General features: G+C 46.9%; 1 protein-coding gene across 1 annotated transcript in view; it reads right to left on the bottom strand.

Annotated features, from left to right (window-relative positions):
* Cacng3 (calcium voltage-gated channel auxiliary subunit gamma 3) overlaps positions 1-17,042 on the bottom strand; it is a 107,517-nt gene that overhangs the window by 50,679 nt on the left and 39,796 nt on the right. The window lies entirely within an intron of this gene.

A 17,042-nucleotide genomic window follows, 5' to 3' on the forward strand; every position in this document is an offset into this window, starting at 1 on the left:
GTTTGGGCGAGGAGAGTAGACAGAGACAGAGGGACGTAAAAGAGAGCAGTGAAAAGAGACAAATGAAAGTGAGAGAGAGAGAGAGAGAGAGAGAGAGGAGAGAGAGACTCCATGCTCCCAACGACTCCCCAGTAGACATTTGGCGGCTTCACTGTAAAATCTAGCAAATTTTGCAAGGGCTCTCAGCTTCTCTTCTTCCTCCACGCCCCACCCACTCTCGCTCATCTTCATGTCTTCCTGGAAACCCACACAGTCAGGCAAAGGGAGGGTGAGAACTAGGATCTGTGTGAGCTCAGCACATCTCCATGACCAAAGTGTCTGAGCTCAGTAAATGTAGTCAGTTGAGATGGATGGGATGGCAGTCATGGTGATCTCGACATGAAGCGAGGTGGCACGTGGTGCCCATTATTTGTGAGGGACACCAAGAAGTCCAAATAGCCCTCCTTGAACTTGGAAGGGATCTTTTCCGAAAAACAGCTGGATGAGATACTTCTATGGTGTGTGAAATGTTTCCAACAGGCTCATGTGTTTGAGTACCTGGTCCCCTGCTGGTAGTGCTGTTTGTAAAGGTCATGGACCCTTTGGAGCAGGAAGTATGGCTAGCCCAAGTAGGCTGTTGGGAGGGGCCAGCTTTTGAGGGCTTCCCAGTCAGTCACCATTATGTGACCTGTGGCCTGTGGCCTAGGGCACTCACTGACAGTGACTGAGAGGCTCTGGTACCCTGCCTTGAAGCCCACTGTGATGGGCTGGAATCGCCTGATACCTTGAGCCAAAATAAACCTTTCCTCCCTTACGTTGTTTCTACCCTGTATTTCGGTCATAACAACCAGAAAAGGAGCTATACATGGATGCCGTGAAAGATGAAAGATGCAAAGGGAGTCAGGAATTTGACGGCATGGCCTCACCCCCACTGCGTGGTCAGTAAATACTTGTCAAACGCACAGGTTTCCAAAGCTACTTCCGAGTCTCCCTGCTGAGCTGATTGTTTAGACTGTCCGGTGGGCAAGGTCACTTCTATGTTCCATGAGCTTCCAAGTAGGTGTGTAGCACTTGGGAGGTGGAGGCAGAACTGCACGTTCGAAGCCAGCCTGGGCTACACAGTGAGATACCGCTCAAAAATTCACCCCAACCCTAGAAGTAAAACAAATTCCAGTGGAGAATAAAGATGTCCTGTGTGAGCCAGAAGCTACCTCACTTGGTGGTCTGAGGGACTCTTGTTTTTCAGTCCCTATAACTCCTAGAACCCCCGGTTCCTACTTCCACCCTTTGAGCCTACCAGTGCCTACCTGGGTTTGTGAAAAAGTGGGAGAGTGGGTGGGGGGCAGGGGAGGATGGGGAGGAGGCGAGAGCCGTTGGAGGATTTTGCCAGATTTCACAATGAAGCCGCCACATGTCTGCTAGGGAGTCAGTGGGAACACAGGGACATATATATCTATATCGTGCGGGCTGCAGCAGCCCACACACAGCTTTTCTATGGCTAATAAATCCCAGAGGAAGGAGCTGGGCTTCAGCTCAGCAAGCTGGGGACTGAGGAAGGGGCTCTGGTCTAGATTTATGGGTGAGGATAGGGCCTCCTCCCCTTTCACATCCCAGTGCCCTGGCTCACAAGGTCAAAGCCAAGGCCAATGGTGTCTTTTGGGCTGCAGGCTTGGCGCTTGGAACTCTGTTCACCCAAACTACCAGGTGGGCCAGAGGCAAAAGAAGTCTACTTTCTGCATCAGGGCAGGCTTCACGGGCCTAGGACCAGTGTGGCTCCCAGAGGAATCATGCTCTTGGCTTAATGCTTTTTCTCACTTGACATTCTTAGCAGCTTTTGTAAAATGCATTCCTCACTGGCATGCTGCCCTGGACCCCATAAAATTCAGGGACTGGTTCCAAAGTCCCCTCAGACACCTACGTTTGCAAATGCCAAGTCACTTATCTAAAAATGTGAATATATTATTATTTGCATTTAACTTATACACTTTCTTGTGTATTTTATTTTAATTTAAAAATTTGGGAGGCAGAAGCAGGCAGATCTCTGTGAGTTCCAGCCCAGCCTGGTCTACATAGTGAGTTCCAGGACAGCTGGGGCTACAGGGAGATCCTGTCTCAAAAAGACAAAAAAAAAGAAAAAAATTCCAGTTTCATGTATATGGTATGCATGTGTGTATGCCTGTTTGTATGTTCATGGGCACATGTGTTGGTGTGTGTGCATGTGTACACATGCATGTGGAGGTCTGAGGTTGATACTGGAAGTCATTCCTCATCACACTTGTTTTATTCTTTGAGGCAGGGTCCCTCAGTCAGCGCTCCATGGCTGTTATGACTGTCTTACCAGCCAGCTTGCTCTAGGGATCCCCTGTCTGAGGCAGGAATTACAGGCAGGGCACCACACCTACCAGGCATGTGTACTGGGGATCTGAACGCCAATCCTCAAAGTTGCGACGCAAGCACTTTAACTGCCGAGCCATCTGCCCGCTCCCTTTCCTCTGTATATTTTAAAGCATCTCTAGATGACTTATAATTCCCAACACATTGTAGACACTGTACGAACACTTATCTTACTACAGTTCAGGGGAGAAGGAAGCCAGCATGTGCTCAGTGCAGTGCATTCCCCAGGTGTCTTCTACCCCCAGGCTGAGTGCACAGATCCAGAACCCGGGGCTGGGAAGGCTAGCCATGGGTAGCACACTGGAGAATAGTGCTCAGGGGAAACAAAAATCAAGGAAACGGAAAAGAGCATGACAATGACATTTGAGTAAAAACCCATTTTCCCATCTACAGGGAAAAGCACTCCAGGCAGAGGGAACAGCAAATACAGTAGTCATGAGGCAGGTGATCATTTGAAAGCCAGCAAGGTGGAACCGTCTGTAAAGCTGGAACCCAGCACCAGGCACATCATGATGGAAGCCTGTTTTAAGGCATCTGAAGAAATGTCTGGTAGATGTTTCTGTCTAGTTTCTTGTTTATTGATCCTGAAAAGTGTAGAAAAATGATTCCAAAAGCATAAAAGTGTCAAAACTAATTCTTTAGCCTGGCATAGGAACCACAAGCCTCCAGTCTGGGACCAGAGTGTCTGAGTTCAAGTCCTACCCTTCTACTTCATGCTAGGGGAAGTTGTTTTACCTCCCTGCATCTCATTTCATTCTGTGCATGGGAGATAACAGAATGGCCTCAGAGGGATGATTATGAAACATAAAGGGAAAACCTGTAGAATAATGAACAGTTTAGTGAACACATTTTAAGAACTGCCATTTGGGGCTGGAGAGATGGCTCAGCGGTTTAGAGCACTAGCTGCTCTTGCAAAGGACCCAGGTTTGATTCCCAGGACCCACACGGCAGCTAACAATAGTTTGTAACTCCAGTTCCGGGAGGTCCGATGCCCTCTTCTGACCTCCTCAGGCATTGTATGACATGGGTGCACTTATGTGCAGGCATAACACTTGTACACATAAAATGAAAAGAACTATCATTTTCCAATTTTATTTATTTATTTGCGTGTGCATGTTGGGGGTGGGGTTATGCATGCCACAGCATGTGTGTGGAGCTCAGAGGACAATTTTCAGGAATTGATTTTCTCCTTCTACCTTTCCTGGGTTCCAGGAATTGAACTCAGGTTTGTGAGGATTAAAGGAGGCAACACAGGCTAAATGATGAGCAGGGCCAGGCATGGAGGAGGCTGTCTGAATAAGGTTAGACCATTTTCACTGTCAGGTCTTCTTTCACTCAGAAAAGTTGGGTTCTCCTTTCCTCCCTCACTTCTTCCTCCTCCCCACTCTCCTCCTCCTCCTCTTCATCTTTCCTCCTTCTCCTCCTCCTCTTCCTTTTCCTCTTCCTCTTCCTCCTTCTCCTCTTCCTCCTCCTCCTTCTTCTCCTCCTCCTCCTTCTCCTTTTCCTCTTCCTCCTTTTCCTCTTTCTCCTCCTCCTCCTCTTCCTTCTCTTCCTCCTCCTCTTCCTCCTCCTCCCCCTCCCCCTCCTCCTCTTCCCCCTCCTCCTCTTCCTCCTCCTCCTCCTCCTCCTCCTCTTCTTGTAATAGAAACTTTCATTTTTGAGGCAGGGTCTTACTATGCAGCCCAGGCTGACCTGGAAGTCACGATCCTCCAATCTCAGCCTCTCAGGTGCTGGGGTCACGGGCTCGCACCACCTCATTCACCTAAAATTGCTTCTTGAAGTTTTTCATTTCAGCTGCAAATGTCCAATTTGTCAGGAGTTTCTATCAATGTAATTTACAAAAACGTGCTTCTTTGGAGTCTCTTCTCTCTCAAACTGGTCCAGACTCCACCTGCTTCATCTTTCTTGCTCTCTTTTGAATACAGGGTATCACTACAGGGAGCTCAGAATGGCCTGGGCTCAGCCTTCTGCAGGATGGGTTGGCCCCAGGCCTCCCTTACAGGGTAGATTCAGTCCCCTCCTTTATGATCTCCCTGGCCCCATCTTGCTAATTTTTTTTACCTGAGATATTTTACAAAGGAACCTACTTTCTCTGACTCCTCTGTTTAAGCCCTCAGTGGCCGCTTGTGATATTTAGAATCCCATCTGATGTCCCTAGCAGGAGTCATGATGTCTTCTTTCATCTGACACATCTACTGTCTAACCCCCACCTACTACCATCTACCCCCTTGGTGGCTGTGCCAGGCTCTTTGCTGCCCCAGACCCTTGGCATGTTCCATTCCCTCAGCCCAGAATACAGCTCTTTTAATTTCTCACAGGGCTGGCTTCATCACTCTATTCAGGTCTCAGCTCAAACGTCCCCTCCTCAGTGAGGCCCTCCCTATACCATCCTGTGACCAGATAGGATCTGATTTACTCTTTAAGAAGACAATTCTTATGGCTTTGCAGAGAGATCATTACCTACACAGCATTCTCTTAAACTGTTTCTACCATGTCCCACCAGGCTCCAGGCACCCTTGTGTGAGCCTACGTGAGCTGTAATTTATCTACTTACTCAACAGGCATTGTGCTGGGAACTGTGCAAAAGCAAGACAGACAGTACCATGGCAGCCTGCCAGGAGGTCGCAACCCGAGTGGAGAACTTATGGGCTGATTCTTTCATGCTGAAAATATTTCATGGCCCACAGCCTTCTGTAAAGAGTGAGGTTTCTCTAACAAGTGTCAGGACAATGTTTCAGGGGGTGAGGCCTTTAAGATAAGGGTGGGCCCATGGGACTGGAGAGATGACTCAGTGGTTAGAGCACATGCTACTCTTGCAAAGGACTTGGGTTTGGTTCCCAGCACCCACATGGCAGCTAACAACCATCTGTGACTCCAGTTCCAGGGAATCTGAGGCCTTGTGACCTCCTCAGGCATTGTACGACATGGGTGTACTTACATGCATTCAGGCAATACACTCATATGCATAAAAATAATAAATAAAATATTTTTTTAAAGAGGTAGAACCTTTAGGAAGTGGTACCATTAAGAGGGGAGATCTTTAAGAGGGAGGACCTTTAACAGGTGGGACCTTCCTTTAAGGGCGTGGTGCTACACGTCTTTATTCCCAGCACTCAGGAGGCATGGAAAGCAGATCTCAGAAACTGAGGCCAGCCTGGTCTACGTAGTAAGTTCCAGGCCAGATAGGGATACAAGGAGACCCTGTCTTAAAAAAAGAAAAAAAGAGGGAGGTGGGACCTTGGGCCTGTAAGAAGTGGGACCTTTAAGGGGGACTTCCTCCCTGATTACATGCTGTCTGCCATCGTTTCCTCCTATGTGGCCACTTATAGTTCCTCTAAGAAGTTATTTCACAGAGAAGTAGGAGGGCTTGGCTCACTGTCCTACTCTCCCATCCCTGTCCCCATCCCCAGCTTCCCCAGATCTACTTGCTGGGCACCATGGAAGAGGAAGTGGGTACTGTTCATCTGCAGCACAGGTGTTTAGTGCACAGATAAGTGCTGTCGTAGTTGTGTTCCTGGGGACACGCTGGGCAGAACTTTGTATGGCAGCAGTTCATTGCAGTGGGCCCTTCAGTGCAGACCCCTATGGTAGGAATGGGGGGGGGGAAGCAGGACAGACATGGGAGAAGTAGGACTGTGACAGGGACTCAGTCTCCTAGGGACTATGGAGCTGAGATAGCCTTTAGACATGTGTTGAATAACACATGGGGAGGCCTCTGTGAAGGGGCTGAGGCCTTGGCTGTACCAGCTCTCCTGTGCTAAGAGCCATCCCAGAGATGGCCTCAGACACGGGACAGGCTGCGTTGGCAACATCGTCCCAGCAGGATAAGGATATGCTCCCACATCAGCCACCTGTGCTGGGCAGCCTGAGGGCTGTGTCCTTGCGTAAGCCAACCATGTGCAGTCTCATTTCCTCATCTGTGAAATGGAGTCAAGGCAGAGAAGGAAGAGAAGGATGTCATAATGTGGGCCCAGGGTTGGATGGGGGCTGCAATGAGGCTTTGGCTTGGTGTGGAGCGGGGCTAAGTTGGGTCTTTGTGATAGTGCAGAGTCACATGGAATACAGACTGGAGTGAGTGTGCACATGTGAATGTGTGCTTGTGTGTGGTGTGTGAGTGTGCAAGTATGTGTGGGTGATCATGTGTGGGAATGTGTGCGTATGTGCATGTGCATGCATTCATGCGAGTGCATCAGTGAGTCATTAATGTGTGAATGTGCGTGAGTGTGTGTGCATGTGTGAGTATGCGCATGCATGAGTTATGCGTGTGTGAGTGTCTATGAGTGTGCGCTTCTGTGGGTATGCGCATGTGTGCATTGGGAGTGGGGACAGGAGCTAGGGGTGGGAGGAGCTTGGCCAGGAAGGGCTCTGGAGACAGTCTGTGAAGCAGCTGTAGCCGCACAGGGGCAGGGTGAGGGAGGCACAAAATGAACAGAAGGAATTGTTGGCAGTGTTTTCCAAAGGCTGCTAGGTGGTCCTTGTCTTTTGGGTCAGAGCCAGAATTCTGGCCTTCCTCTGTTCCCTCATGCCCAGAAGCTTTTTGCCGTGGAGTTCGCGAGTCACCTCGCCCAGCACTCCTGGTTCATCTGCCTGCAGGGAGAAAACAAAAGCCCAGAAGGAAGAGGAACCTCGAGCTGACGGGGTGAAATGTAAACATGGACCAACTCCAAAGCATCCAGAGAGCAGCGACTCAAGGGACGCCCACGGTGGGATGAGCTCCACTCCCTTAACTCCCTTAAGTTGCTCTTGTCGGAGGATTTTATCACAGCAAAAGAGAGTAACCAAGATTATGGTGGTGCCCTTTCCTGTGTGTAATTCTAAAAACCTATTATCCTTAAAATATGTATAAGGAGGTCCAACGAATTCCAAATTTTGCCATGATGATTACTTTGATAAACTGTGGAAAATCGAGTCTCATTTTAAAAAAGTCTTTTTTTCTGTGTGCACTCCCTGCCACTTGTTCTTGTCCAATGCCCGAGGCTCGGTTTGTGCTATTAATCTATCTCACTTATAAATAAACCCCAGAAGGTCCCTGTCTTTCTGGAACTGAAACTGCAATAAAGGAAAACAGCCATTCCACAAGCAAACATTCAGTCACAAGTTTACCGCAGATAGCTGTATATCCTATGGAGAAGACAGAACTGGGCAGTGGGGTACAGAGCTGTTGTGGGACAGGTAGTAAGGAAAGGTTCTCTGAGAAGGTGACATCTAAAATGATGGGAAGAAGCCACCCACGAGGCTATAGGTTGCAGATGTGCAAGGGTTTGGGATCCAGGAGTTTCCTAGTGGATGAAGAAAAGGTTGGTCTAAGGGCTGCGGATGTGGCTCAGTTGGTAGCATGCTTGCTTAGCACGTACAAAGTCCTGGGTTTGGTCCCCAGGATCATCACATAAGATTACATATCTGTAATCCCAGGATTTTGGAGGTAGAGACAGGAGGATCAAGTTCAAGGCCAACCACAGATATAAAAACCATGACTCACTCACTCAATCAATCAATTAAATCAATCAATCAAAAAAATTGGTATAGAGTCCAAAGAGAGGAGGAAAGCAGTGGACCCGAAGCTAGAGAGGTGAGCAAGGAGCACATTTGCACATAGCAGGATGTTTTAATTTTTAATTTACAACCACCTGGGGAGTTTCCTAAAAATACCAATGCCAGGAACCCACCATGGTGGGAGGGAGCCCAGTACTAGTATGTCCATAAAACGCTCCATGGGATTAAATGCACCAGCAGCCAAGGACCACTAAAGTGGTGTCAGAAAACCTTTAGTTTCCTAAAGACTTTCGTGCCTCCAAATCCCCAGGGGACCTTGTGAAAATGCAGATTCTGATTCATCGGGGTGGAGCCAGTAGCTGTGGCTCTGTGGGCTCCCAGGGGAGACCAACGGACGCTTCCTGTCCAGGGACCACACTGGCAGTAACAAGGTTTTTGTCTGCGATAAGGAGGCTTATTTTGACAGACCTGTGGGAAGCCACTGGAGAATATTAAGCAGGAAGGATAGCACGACCTTACGGATGTTTTCAGAAGATTACTGAGGCTACAACGTGGAAAATGGATTGCAGAGAGCAGAGAGTGGCAGCTGGAGGCCAAGTGATGAGGGATGAAAAGGAGATTGCATGGCTGCTGCTGTCTGTCTTGCTCTGGGGGCTCTGGGTACCGGCTTGGGGGAGAGACTAAGTGTGCAGTGTCTAAGGTCTGGATCTAGAACCCTACCGTTGTCTCCTCACTAGGCACTCAGAGCCATCCCCTAGGAAAAACTTACCCTCAGAATGACTCCCAGGCTCAGCTCTTTGGCCTAGCCTCTTGAGATCTCTGCTAGCCGGTTCAGATGGGGGGATACAGATGACTAGGATCTACAGTTGTTGACTATGAGACTGCATGTATCAATGCCTCAAAGGCTTCTAACATGCTTGTTGCCAGCCAGTGTAGTACCCTCTGGGGTGAGAGGATCCAGGCTGTACGCCAAGATGAATGGATGAAGTATGGTTTTCATTTGGAGGCCTGCTACTGCCAGATGGATAATAATTCCCCCAGCCCCATTCCCTGCAATGGATGGTATCTTCAAACCAACCCTCAGACCCAAGAAATAGAGTCACGAATCAGAAAAGGGAAGGAAATATTGGGGTCTTCAGGGGGTGAGGGGTGTACTATGGCTGGTGGGTTGACATCCCTCCCCACCGGCAACCCTTGGGCTATGGGATGCAAAGCCCACTTTTCCTAGCACTGTGCAAAGAAGTCAACTGACTTGGTTTTCTGTCTCTGCTGGTTTGCTAAACTTCAGTGTTAATTCCTCACTCTCTGGAGAATGTAGATTTCAACTTGTCAAGAAACTCATCAGTCAGAAAGAGAGAGTGAAAAAGTGAAGGAGAGGGAGAGGGAGGAAGAAAGGAGGGGGAGGGGAGAAAGAGAGAGAAGGAGTAAAAGGGAGGAAAGAGGGGATATGCTTTTACAGGCAAGATAACCTAACTTTACCTCCAACACACTAGACCTCATTTGAATATTATAAAGATGCTCATGGATCCCACCTGAATTGTTTTCTTTTCTCTATCAGTACTAAGATCTCAAACTGCTGGTCCTTCCAGGGGACACAGCTTGGTTGTCTCTTGCAGCATTTAAGGAGGGCAGACAATCATAGATACCATTTAAAAACTGCAGGAGCTCACAGAGGAATACAGATTTATTTCTTCTCCAAAACTAGAGGACCTGTGGCAATGGGCCCACATTCCTTTAACAGCCCACGAAATTTCCTGCTTGCTGTATAGTCCATTCCCAGTCCCCTTTCTCTTCTGTTTTCTTATAGTGCTGAGGATTGAACTGAGGGCCCTGGGCTTGCTGGGCAAGTGCTTTACCACTGAGATATGTCTCTAGTCCCCTATTTCTCCTCTATAACCCTCCTGGTCTCTGTAGGCACCTGACGTTATGGCCCTGTATACAGACTCGAGAGCCTACTGTTTGCCTCATGAATCTATAAACCACTGTTGGGAACAAAAGACCAGCTCATTGTCTGGGATGGAAAGACAGTTTGGATGCAATTCAAATCAAAAGGCCTTAGTCATAGCTCAGAAGATGATTCTACAAAGTGAGAAATAAACATAGAAAGAGCTGCGGCTTTCCATCTGGAGCTTTTCTTTGATATTAATGGTTTTTGGTCTTCATAGTGGGTGAGCTATGCACTCAGTACTTTCGGGTTTTGATCTTTTGAAGCAAAAAGGACTCCAAGTCCTATGAGAAATGTTAACCTAGAATATACCATTCTCCTCTCCTCTCTTCTCCTTCCTTCCCCTGCCCTCCTCTGTCCTCCTATTTCCTTCCCTTCCTCCATCTCTCCCTCCCTCCCTCCCTCCCTCCCTCCCATCCTTCCTTCTCCCCTTCTCTGTCTCCCATCAAATTAACACTTAATTCATAGCCACCTTCTCCTTCCCCACCCATCAAAAACTATACCAGACCAGACCAGACCAAAACAACAATATGGTACTATAAATCAAAAGCCTTTAAAATAGAACTATCTGGCACATGCCTTTAGTCCCAGCACTCGGGAGGCAGAGGCAGGCAGATCTCTGAGTTCAAGGCCAGCCTGGTCTACATAGTGAGTCCCAGGCCAGCTGGGGCTACAGGGAGACCCTGTCTCAAAAAGAGCAAAACAAAACAAAACAAAACATAGAACTATCTTCAAGGAAGGGGAAGAAGGCAGGAATGAACTATGTGATATTGAAGTCAAACTAAAAATGAGTCTGAAGCCTTGTTCAGCCAAAGATAAAGGGAGGTAGAAACTATAACCAAAGCTAATTATAAACATGCACATGGGTCAGTATGTTCCTAAACTCTGTGAAAGGACCCAGAAGCAACAGCAGCCCAGTGAACACACCCAGCACCCAGAAGTTGGTTCTGACACCTTTCTTTAACTGAAAGAACTAGGGTCCCTGGAGAAATGACCATTTCTAGGACTTGACCAGAGAACAGACAAGATGAGCCTAGAACATCTTGTGTCACAAAACAAGGAAGTATTCAAAATGGAAATGGAAAAAAAAAGTATGTCAGTGTGACACAGAAGCCAAGGGAAAGAACTCCTGCTGTGGTTTGAATCTGAAATGATCCTCACATGTTGCTGTGTTGAATGTTTGGTCCCCAGATGATGGTGCCATTTTGGAAACTAGGAAGTATGGTTTTCATTTGGAGGTGATGGTAGCCTGTCCCTGGCCTCTTCCTGTCTCCATCTACTCTGTTATTTCATGTACATCATGAACAAAACAGTTCTTTCCCATATAGTCCCACAGCCAAGATATTCTGCCCAAGTGTATAAGGCCACATGCCCATAGACTGAACTCTTCAAAACCATAAGCCCAAACTTACTTTTGTCAGATATTTTGTCATAGCATTGAGAAAAGTAACTGATTCAGATGCTAATGGAAGTACTATAGTAATAAATTATCACCTAAAGTATAAAATAAATATGGATGCACCTGTACTGATATAAATAAATGAAGAATAAATAAGCAAATGTGAGAGAATAGACAAAGCTCCAGTGTAGAAGAATTCCCAATAGTTTATGTAGCTACAGCTCCCTTAAGGAGACTGAACCGAATTCCTACCACTGCAGGTGGACTGTGAATAATAACTACATCCACAGCACCAGCCACAGAATTCAAAACATGTAGTGTGGCAGTTTTTTTCTAAATCTATTAGAATTTTGCCAGCTTAGTGCAAATATTGTGTTTAGGGTGTGAGGGATGAGTTCTCTCCTGTGGAGAAGTCCTTAAATCCAACTAGACAGATGTTGGTTACTCCTGTAACATTCATGCCGCTGTTATATCAATGGGGATATCTTGCCAGGCTGGTGATTATTGTAGCTCACAGGTTCACAGCTGAGTAAGACTGTTGATGACTTTTCTCTCCCAGCAGCCTGCAAAGCACCCTTGAGCACTATAAAAGCTAGCCTGCAGGGAGGAAGCTTCCACGCCAGCCAGCTTGATTTCTCCATGTTCTGTATCTGTTGTGTCTTGAGCCATGTGGGAGAGATATCATTTTGTATTTTTTTGTTTGACTATTAAAATATATTTGTGCTCTAGCAAATGAAGTAAAAATGCATTGAGAAAAAAAACAATAACTGCATCAAGGGGGAGAAAAGAGTCACAGAATAGGAAACCTGACAAATGTCAATTCAGCTGGTGGTCAAGGTTAACGTCAACAGTAGTAAGTCACTTTGATAAGATGTGTTCTTGACCGACATGATGAGAAAGACATCTTACCTTTGTGATCTTCTTCTCTAAGCCCATAACTCCTCATGCAATTGTGAGAAAAACTACAGCCGGTGTCAGACTGAGTAACGTTTGACAGAATGCCTGACCAGTAGTTCTCAAAATTGTCAAGGTCATTGTCAAAGACAAGGAAACTTTGACAAACTGTTACAGCCTAGAGGAACCTAAGATGGCATGATGACACAGCATAATGGTATCCTGGACCAGAGAAAGGGTGCAGGAAACACAAGCCTCCAGGCTCAGGCCTTCAACCTCCATTCAGCCACTTGGGGGTAAGACCTAATTCCACCTCTTTCTCAAGGCCACTAGAAAAGCACAGGGGATCCTTTTCAGTACTGCAGTGTCCTGCTGAGCTCCTCTGTGAAGCAGGTAACCAAGGGGCTCGCATGTGGCAGAAAGATTCTGAAACCTTGCAGAGATCTACCCATAACCCACCCCCTGACTCCAGACCATCATTTGATGTTTCTTTCCTCAGATGGCTCTCAAAGTTCTCAGGCTCAGAGGCTGATGAAGGTCAGAGCTAAGCTGCCTAAATACTGGCTCCAAAGAATTTGCTCAGGATGCTGAATCTAGAAGGCACTTCAACTTCTCCAGTACATAGTGGGTTCAATGAATACCTGATGAGTGAATGGGTGGATAGATAGATGGCTGATTGGATGGATGGACAGGAGGAAGGAAATGAGTGAGGGAATGGATGGACTGATGGAGGGATGGTTGGAAGTATCTGGAGGGACAGATGGTGGTTGGACAGATGGAAGTGATTGAGTGCTGGATGGATGGATTACTGGATAGATGAATGGAAGGATGCATGGATGAATGGGAGTATGTGGGTGGCTAGATGGTTGATTGGTTGACTGGCTGGATGGATAGAAGGAAGTGATTGAGTAGTGGCTAGATGGCTGGCTGGCTAGATGGATATGTCCTCAGCTCAACTTCTTTCTTGTTTTCACTCTACATTGAGAGGGTTTTGATTTTGATTTTTGGAGCCATCACTCCTTGTATTATACCATCCCTCCGCCCAGGTGCCCATTAAAATTCCCTGAATAGGCTCAAAACCAGTTATCATTCTGGAATCTGGTTTAAGCTGGCCTGGAGGACTGAGCCAACATCAACATTTTTTAGGTACTTGCCAGGCTGTGTGGATCCAGGGCTGGGAACTATGGTTCCCAGCTAAACTCTCAACTCCTGTGCCTGTTTGAGAAACAATGGCACCTCAGTACCATTGGCAGATCCCAACATGATCAGCACACTCTGAAGGGACAGCCTACATGATTGGTACATTCTGAATGGACAGCCTACATGATTGGCATATTCTGAATGGACAGCCTACATGATTGGCACACTCTGAATGGACAGCCTACATGATTGGCACACTCTGAAGGGACAGCCTAGACTGTCAGTTTCTTGGGACTATACAGTCAGAGAGATACCAAGAAGTTCCTCTCTCTTCCTTTGATGATATCTTGAGAATCTTGGGTTTCTAAAGAGAAATTAATTTAGTTATTCAGACACATTAGTGATTGCCACATATGCTGAAGAAGATAAGGGGTTAATTCTTGAATATCTTCACTTAAGAAAAGGCAGGAGAGAAAAAAATGGCATTACAGGAAACCTGGAGACCTTGAAATCTGCACAGACTGAGTGCCCATCCCAGTGAGACCAGCCTTTCCTTTCTGAAGGATGGAGCAAGAATGTCTTTTGAGATAACAACAGCATCACTTCAGGCCCATGAACTGATTCTTTGCAGCTCTTATCATAACCATAATTGATTAATTTTTTGTGCACAGCTGGGAGTCTGGTGAGGAAGAGGTTTAATTTTGTTTTCTGCAAGAAATAGCACTGATATGCAGGTCTGGAAGAGGTGCGAGTACGAAAAACACATTGACAGAAAGAAACCAAGATGTGAAGTGGAGACCTATCAGGGGAAACTAGCTCTTCCCGTGAAGGGGATTGATAGAACCCCTGGACACAGGCCATGCTGAGGGTGGAAGAGGCTAACTCCTGCAGCTGGTCCTTGAGTGGAAAGTGCAGTAGTGGCTTGGAGCATGCTGAGGAGCTCTGACCTTGCTTGACTCCCAAGATCTCTGTGTCTTATTATGACATGATTCATCACCTTAGGTAGACTTGTCCTCTTCAGAAGCAATAGAGCACATCCCTTATAACTGATGGCTGTGATTCAAATCCTGGCTCCTACATCTCCTAGCTGCAAGCCAGGGACCTTTCTTCACCTCTATAGGCCTTAGTTTCTTCATCTGTAAAATGGAGATGACCCTAATACCTCTTAGAGTTGTTTTAAGGCCTAAATGGGTTAATGTGTGAGACCTGCATCATGATGAACCTAGAATATTCTGCTTTCATATACCTGCAGGTAGATGTGTCTGGCAGCTTGAGCTGAGGTAGGTTTTCTCAGCATAAGATCTGGGTCAAAAATCACATGCTCACTCAACAAAGGATTGTTTTTATTTCTCAAATTTTACAGAATCAGAGGCTTTGCCAAGTCTTCAATTCCAACAACCATACCAGGGGATACTTGGAGAGTGGAGGCTCATTCTAAAGTTAGCATCTGTGGTATCATAGCCTCTAGGGATCACACCTGGGCTTTGGTTCAGGCTACAAGTCTAGAGAAAGCTGGACCAACCCATCTAGACTGGCTACAGGGACAGGAGACTTGGCAAGAGATGAGAGCAATGTGAGATTGGATTTCCAGGAGGAGGTCTAGGACTTGGCCTCTGGAGTGTACTTTTGAGAAACCTATAGCTGCCACTCCTAATACCTGTGCTCCCTCACATGCCTGTCTAGGCCACCTTATCTCCTGCACTCAGCATCTAGTAAACACTCAGAGTATATCAGTAGAATGAGTGAATCAATAAGTAAATGAATGAATTGATGAATGAATGTTCAAGTGTGAGGCTAGGTATCACACCTGCCTAGCATTACCTTATCCCCTGCACTTGGTGCCCAGTGAACATTCAGTATCTATCCATAGAATGAAGGAAGGAAGGAAGGAAGGAAGGAAGGAAGGAAGGAAGGAAGGAAGGAAGGAAGTACAATCCAATCTTCTGGTCCTTTTGCACTTAGTACCTCATTTCAGAAGTTCTTTGAAACATTTATCTGATGTTGCCAGATGAAGTATCACAGGACTCATAACTGGCCAGATCCCAGGTCTCATTCCATTCAGTCCTCATTGTTCCATCTCTGCTAGCACAGTGCTTCCAAAATACCCTTTATTTGTTTGTTTTGCCAGGAGTTGAGGACAATATGGTCTCATCACCATCATCTGCTTACACTTTTTGCAGTGTGTAAGTCACTTGACCCCCTCTTGCCAAGAGTCCCCTGGCTATAAAGACAATTATCTCCTCCAGTGCCCTGGAACCAGGACCTTCTGCCCGGCAGAGCAGACAGCTTTTCCCTCGGCCTGTGGGCAGCATTAATGAACAGCAGCTGGGAACCCTGAGGCTTTGGCACCGGCAGCTCTGTGGCCAGCAGGATGGTGCCCTGTCCCTTCACGCTGACTGATGCAGGGATTTCTTACTCCCAAGCCAAGGGGATGCTGGCCTGGCTGCTGGGAGGAAGACTTTCTGGTGCCTTTCCTCAAAGTCTTTGCAGAGATAAGAGCCTTCAGATAAGGCAAAGGAAGCACAACGCTAAGCTTGTGGGCAGAATCTGTCTTTTCTGAGGCAGCAGAGTGTTCTCAGAAAGGAGATAAGGCAAGAGCTGTTTTCCATGAAAACACTTCCTACAGCTCTTGAAGAGGCTGGAGGAAGAGGATGGATGGGGACAAGAGGCAAGGGGGTTGGAAAGAGAAGAGCTGGCATGTCAGTTTGGAAGACTCAAGCCCCCCCGCCCCCAATTCAGAATGTCTCTGGTGTGGCAGTGTGACAGAGTAACATGCAGGACACTGAAAGCGATAACGTCTGTGGTGCTTCTCACTGGCCCGGAAAAACACTTGCTGATGGATGCTGGACTAAGATAGTCTTGGCTCTCGGCTCCTCAGCTCTCTGAAGCTGAGGTTGACATGGAGCCCTGTTATAGCAACAACCAAATCTCTGTCACAGACTATTTGCTGTCAGTGTTAGAGGGATCACAAGCATCTAATCACCAATAACAGTTTGGGTTTTGAAGTGTGCAAGTGATACTTTTTCCCTTCCTTCCTTCCTTCCTTCCTTCCTTCCTTCCTTCCTTCCTTCCTTCCTTCCTTCCTTCCTTCCTCTCTCTTCCTTCCTTCTTTCTTCTTTCTCTTCCCTCCCTTCCTCCCTCCCTCCCTCCCTCCCTCCCTTCTTTCCTTCCTTTCTTTTTTTAAGGCAGGGTCCCAGGGTCCCACTATGTAGCTCAGGCTGTCCTTGAATTTGAGACCTCCTGCCTCTGCCTCCCTCAAACTGAGGCTACTAGTATGCACCACCATGCTGGGCTTCGGGTGATACACTTCTCATCTTTATTAATGAGCAAAGGCTCTATTCTCAGCTGCATTCTCATGTTCTTTACTGAATGGGAGGAGGAGGCTCAGTAAACAGCCCTATTGCTGCTGATTTTTTAGATAAGATGCTAAGGGTTCCAAGAGTTCAAAGTACCTTGTTGAAAAATTCATGGTGGTCTGCTACAGAGACAGGATTGAAGTGCAGGCCATGTGGCTCCAAGGTCTGGACTCTTACCTGGCATGTGAGGTAGAGGACCTGAGGTGGTGTGGTCCAGTTCTCTCACTCAGTGAAGAAGCTGAGAAGGTGGCTGAGTGCTATAGAACTACATGACATAGGCCCCGGGTTCAACTCCCACACTGGAGACAGAGATACAGATAGAAATCAATAGATGATAGATAGAAAGATAGATAGATGATAGATAGATAGATAGATGATAGATAGATGATAGATAGATAGATGATAGATAGATAGATGATAGATAAATCGATAGATGATAGAT

The sequence above is a fragment of the Nannospalax galili genome, unplaced genomic scaffold, assembly GCF_000622305.1.
Source record: "Nannospalax galili isolate Female #2095 unplaced genomic scaffold, S.galili_v1.0 scaffold84, whole genome shotgun sequence".
NCBI classification, from domain to species: Eukaryota; Metazoa; Chordata; class Mammalia; order Rodentia; family Spalacidae; genus Nannospalax; species Nannospalax galili.